Raw genomic sequence first — 6,346 nt, 5'->3', positions numbered from 1 at the left:
ATTACACAAGAATGCTGAAACTTAAGCGCCCTGATAAGAAATGAGAAGTTTCACGGCAGAATCTGCGAGAAAAGGAATGTGTGAAAACGTGACAAGAAGAAAGAATACTACGACAGGACATGTGACCTTTGTCTTCTGCAGTGAACTGTAAAGGATAAAGAGTGTAGGTGAAAAGGGCTTGGGATAAAAAAGGGACGTTCAATAAGTAATGCAACACTTTTTTCTCTGAAAGCATGTTGGTTTTATTCAGGATTCCGATAAGCCATATTATTCCCCATTCTTTTGGCTATAAAACCTTATTTTGCAACATAATCTCTGTTCAGTGCGACGGCCTTACACCACCTTACGGGGACGTTCTGTAGACGTCGGAGTCAAAGTCTTGTTGCGTCAATAAACTCCGCATCAACCACGTATTGCTTCCTGCTGAGTCCATCCTTCATTGAGCAAAACAGATGGAAAGCGGAATGTGTGAGATCTGGGCTGCAGGGTGGATAAGAAGGAACGCCTAACTAAGTTTTGTGAGCTTCGGTGCAAAGGCTTGTGTGAGGCCTTGCGTTGTCATGGAGAAGGAGAAATTCGTTTGCATTTTTGTGACAACCAATACGCTAAAGTCGTTTATCAGTTTCCTGAGGATAGCACAATACCTTTCCACCAGGAGGGAGGACATAAAAGAGGACAGCCGCTTCGAAGTCCCAGAAGACCGTCGCCGTCAGTTTACCGTCTGTGGGTGTGGCTTTTAACTTTTTCTTCGGAGAAGAGTTGGTGTGGCGCCATTCCATGCATTGCTGCTTTGTTTCCGGTTCGAAGCGATGAACCCGTGTTACATCGCCTGCGACAATGTTCGACATAAAATTGTCACCATCAGCCTCTTTACGGGCAAGCAATTCCGCGCGGTTGGTTCTTCGTTGCTCTTTGGCGTCTTCCGTCAGGCGGCGAGGAAGCCAGCGGGGTCCCACGTTTGAGTACCCCCAACTTGTGGACGGGTGTGCCGCCATTACCAACAGAGACGTCCAATTGTGCAGCGAGGTGTTTGTTTGTGATCCGTCGATCACCTCGAATGAGAGTGTCCGCACGTTTCAACACTGCAGGAGTCACAGCTGTGTGCGGCTGGCCGACAAGCGGGAGACCGGACAGGCTTGCGCGACCTTGCGATGACAGACGGTTCGCCCAACGACTCACAGCGCTTTTGTTCACCGCCAGCTTTCCCTAGACATTCTACAGCGCTTATGTATATCTGCGATGCTCTGGTTTCCCGCCAACAGAAAATGACAGCTATCTGCTTGGAACGCACCTCCGGTACAGACGCCAATTTGAAGGCTACGTGTAGCGCCGCCACCGTTCGGAACTTCATGAAACTACAGGGGATGAAGCCGGAGTATTTCACGATGTCCCACAACAAGCTCCGAATATTTTCAACTGAAACTGGCCGAGAAAAAAAAAACAACTGTTGTGTTGCTTATTCAACACCCTTCGAATGCAACGAATAATTCAGGTCACAGGGTATAAGTGCTAGTCTGAGATGAACAGGTTGGTACAAAAGAAGGAGTCACAGTGGTTCGTATAAAAAAAAGACAGGATTCCCACCCACTATCCCCCATAATAAGTGCTGTACAAACGCACACACCATAGCTGTTACTGGTGTGTGTCATTTTGCGTCAGGATAGTGTCATCTTAACGCGAAAGTGGAGGGGAAAGTCGTGTAGTCGTCTGTCAGTGAATGAAGTAATTATGTGCTGTCTCCAGCGGCCAGTGCGATTGAAGACTAATGAGCTACCAGTGCCGTTACGTTCTGCCGGGTGACTGACGCGGTTCTGCGATAGAAGTCTTCTTGACGTCCATAGTTAATACGTTTGGTGTCTACCAGTGAACGGTGAGAGCGCTAGCATTATTTGTCACTGAAATGACGCTGCCGTTGAGAAAAGGGTCAATGGAGGCTCAGGGGATTGACAAAAGTACGGAAACACTAACAGCAACATAACACATTACCATGCCTAAACAATGAAAGAAAATTGTTCAAAACAGCTTCCATTCGTTTCGGAATGGATAAGTACAGGTCCTGTATGGTTTTCAGTCGAATATTACACTATTCTCCCAGCGAAAAATGTGGCAAGTTCAGCTAAAGATGATGGTGGTGGATGGCAGTCATACACTCTTCTTTCCAAAGCAAACCACAAAGGCTGCGGCCAGGGGAGAAGTGACTCAGAAAATCCGTCCTGGGCGATGCGATCTGTGTGAAGAGCGACAATGTCGTCTTGTAACACAGAATCACCGTTAGGGTACAAATATGGCACCATGGGATGGACCTGATCAGCCACAGTGCTCACATTATCCTACGCAGTAATTCGAACTTGCAAAGTAACCATGAACTCCTGGTATGTCATGATTGGCTGTCCAGATCATCACGGTACCCCGAAATGTATCTTGGGACGTAAACTAGGCCGGAACTTCTGAACAGTATGCAACAAGACTCATCCGACCAAATGACACTCTTCTACTGCTAGGAAGTAATGGCTTCGGCACCACTTTGTGCTGTTACATGCATTTTCATCACTAATGAGTGATTTTGGGACTCGGGGGCACCCTGCAATTACCTGCTCCTGGAGCTCCATTCGCGTTTTTTTGGTGCTGACAATGATCATGAGTGCGACGTTCAGTTCTGCAGTGACTTTTGCAGCTGTCATCCTCTTCTTTTTCGTCACAATCCTCTTGCAATGACTGTCGTCCGCATTGTGATTCAGCGGAAGAGATTTTTCCGCTCTCCCTGTATGTGGCAGAAATCTCCGATACGGTGCCTCTTCGACTACCTTGGATACTGAAGCACCCACCACAGGAGCACCAAAAATTTGCCCACGCTCAAAGTCTCTGAGCTCCGATGTAATGCACTCAGCACACTGTTCTGACCGCAACCGACACTTGGAATGTACTGAGGACAATGCGCAGGTGCTGTTCGTTGTCAGATACAAGAGTGCAATCTGCAGGCTTGGCGTTTGTGTTCAAGCCTGCATTTCTCGCTTTGTTACCATATACAGGGTGGGGCAAATAAAAGTGGCCCGGAAGAGTGGATACGATTGGACGTGAATGTATGCATGAAAACACACCCCGTCACGCGCGCACCACTTATACTCCCGCCACGTGATCCACACAGGTTCAGAGCGTAGTACGGGCTGTGTCAGTGTGAATGGAGCAGTGCAAAGGGAAGAACGGTACTCAGTGGAGCAGCGGTTGTTCGCTGCGGAAAATTACGTGATAACGAAGTCGTGAAAACGGCGTGGTCAGTTGTTTGCTGAGAAGTTTAATGGCGCCGAAGTGCCAGCGAAGAATGGCATGCAACGCTTAGTCCGAAAATGCCATCAGACAGGATTTGTTTTGAACAAGTCAAAAAAGCATTGCCCGCACACCAGAAAATGTGGCTGCAGTTCACCAGAAAATGCATCAGTGTTCTACAAAATCAACCCGATGCCTGCCGCAAGAAACCGGCGTATCACGTTGATCATACTGGCGAATACTCCACCTGGACCTGTACAGGCATCCCTACTGCGTTTGTGTTGTTCATGCATTAAAACCATCAGATGCCCCTTAGCGCCTCCAGCTTTGTGAGTGGCCGTACACTGAGATAACAATTAATGGCTTGGACATCGATCAGTTCCTTATGTCTGATGAAGCCTGCTTGCACCTGGGTGGTTATGTTATCTCACAGGATGACAGGTTCTGGGCAGCGGAGAATCCGCATAACTTCCACGAAACACGGTTGCATTATCAGAAGATCTCATTAGACACTGACTTGGGTGCGTTACATTGCCAACATTTGGAAACTATTTGTGGCAGCATTAACGGAGTTGGAGAAGACCTAATTATTCCAGCAGGGTGGAGCACCTGTCCATAAACTGGCCCAATCTTCGAGCACAATACACAGTCTTCACGCCTGACAGAGTTGTTAGCAGGGGTCACAGTCTGGTCGCGGCCCCAGCTGGCCACTCAGGTCACCTGTCAATTTGCGGTTACTTTGTGTGGGCTGCTCGCAAGTCTAAAATGTATCGCAATAACCCTCATAGTCCTCAAGAACTGCAGCAGAACATTACGGATGACATTGGAGAAATTCCAGCAAACAGCTTCCATCTGCCTTCAACAACTTGCTGACCAGGGCCCAACAGTGCCAAGAGATGCATGGTGGCCACTTTCAGCATCTGCTATAGCCAGGTTAGTGCTGTACTTCCTTTCCTCTGCTGTCTTTCTTTGTACCCTGGAACTCTGTTCTCCGGGCCACTTTCATTTCCGCCTTCATATATTTGTTCGACGCTTGTGGACATTCTGTTTGAAAAGAGCACGAAACACAGTAATGTGGTTTCGAGTCGCAGTGCGACATGCAGTTTTAACTATTCTCAAACGTTCATGGCTGCGCATACTTCACTAAATATTAGAAACAATTAACCACAGCAAAAACACTAAACCTGTGATGAAGTCCATCTCTCCATCATATACTTTGTTCTAGCAGAATCTTGGCATAGCTTCCCTCAAATGCAAAAGTATGTAGAAAAATTAGCGCGGAGTCGAAGCTTTGAGTAGATTTTTGTGGCTTTTGTTTTGTTTCTTTTGTGCTAAGCCCCATCCTTACTTTACCTAATTATAATTTTCAAGCTTTATACCATTTGTAGATTCAGAGAAAGCTTTTTACAATGTTGACTAGAATACTCTCTTTGAAATTCTGAAGGTAGCAAGGGTACATTACGGGGAGTGGAAGATTATATAGAACGGTAGGCATTGGTTGAGAAAGGTGTGAGACAGAGTTGTACCCTATTCCCGAGGTTATTCAGTCTGTCTGTTGAACAAGCAGTAAAGGAAACCAAGGAGAATTTTGGAAAAACTTCGAGGTTTACTGATGATTTTGTAATTCCGTCAGACACAGCGAAGGACTTAGGAGGGCAGTTGAAGGGTATGGTTGGTGTCTTGAAAAGAGGCAATAAGATGAACATCTGCAAAACTCAAACAAGAGTAATGGAATGTCGAATCAAATCAGGGGATGGTGAAGGAAATGAGACACTAAAAGTGGTCGATGAGTTTTGTTATATGGGCAGAAAAATAACTGACAACGGCCAAAGGAAAGAGCATATAAATGCAGACTCGCTACATCTCGAAATGCGTTTCTGAAAAAGATGTATTCGTTAACGTATAAGTGTTAGGAAGTCTTTTTCTGAAGGTATTCGTATTCGTCTGGAGAGTAGCCGTCTCTGCAAGTGCTGCGTGGATAACAAACAGTTCAGTCAAGGAATGAAAAGTGGCGCTACAGAAAAATGTTGAAGATTAGATGCGTAGATCGAATAACTAATAAGGAGGTATTGAATAGAATTGGGGAGGAAATAAATTTATGGCAAAACTTGACTGAAAAACGTGATCAGTTGATCGGGCGCATCCTGAGAAGTGAAGGAATCCTCAGTTTAGTGATGGAGGAAAGCGTTCCTCTTCTAGATTGTATCTTTTGTCTTAGTTTCACTGTAAATCGAAGAAAAGTCTGCAGATAGAAACAGAAATGTTTACTCAAAGTACATCTGTTTTCGGGAGCTAAAAGAGCTCATAAGAACACAACCGTTACAGTAATGCAAAAATTACTGAAAATAATGGGTACTGTAAAACTGATGTGTGTTTATACAGATATAAATATATTTAATTCAACGTGCATTTCCGTATAGAAGAGCAGCTTTTGATTTGACAGTGAGAAACCTGATTTGTATTTTTTTTATCATTTATCCGCAAAAGTTTCTTTTCAATTTTCGATTTTACTTATTAAACTTATTAAATTTTCTCTGTATGTATGTATGTCTTCCATAGTGTGAAATATGGATGCCCAAGTATATAAGGTCTGCTCAATGTATTATTATTTTATGATTAGTAAGAACTTTTTATCCTTGATAGTCTTTTTACCAATTACAGTAGCTCTCTTTGTTTTAGCAACTGACATGTTGGTACTTCGTGAAAGCGTTTTATTGTACGCAGAACGCGTTCCCTTTCAGAGATTAGCATCTGATCGTCTTGAAATAGCAATCTTCGTAGCATTGAGTTTTTGTCAACTTTTACCCCAGTTACATTCGCTTCCCGTCATTTCTGGTTCAAATGGCTCTGAGCACTATTGTACTTGACTGCTGAGGTCATCAGTCCCCTAAAACTTAGAACTACTTAAACCTAACTAACCTAAGGACACCACACACATCCATGCCCGAGGCAGGATTCGAACCTGCGACCGTAGCGGTCGCGCGGTTTCAGACTGTAGCGCCTAGAACCGCTCGGCCACCCCGGCCGGCGTCATTTCTGGGTTATATCAAAGTCCAAATAATTGTCTAATCCCTGAGTATTT

The sequence above is a fragment of the Schistocerca piceifrons genome, chromosome 8 (assembly GCF_021461385.2).
Source record: "Schistocerca piceifrons isolate TAMUIC-IGC-003096 chromosome 8, iqSchPice1.1, whole genome shotgun sequence".
NCBI lineage: Eukaryota > Metazoa > Arthropoda > Insecta > Orthoptera > Acrididae > Schistocerca > Schistocerca piceifrons.
Note: the sequence above shows the minus strand (reverse complement) of the source record.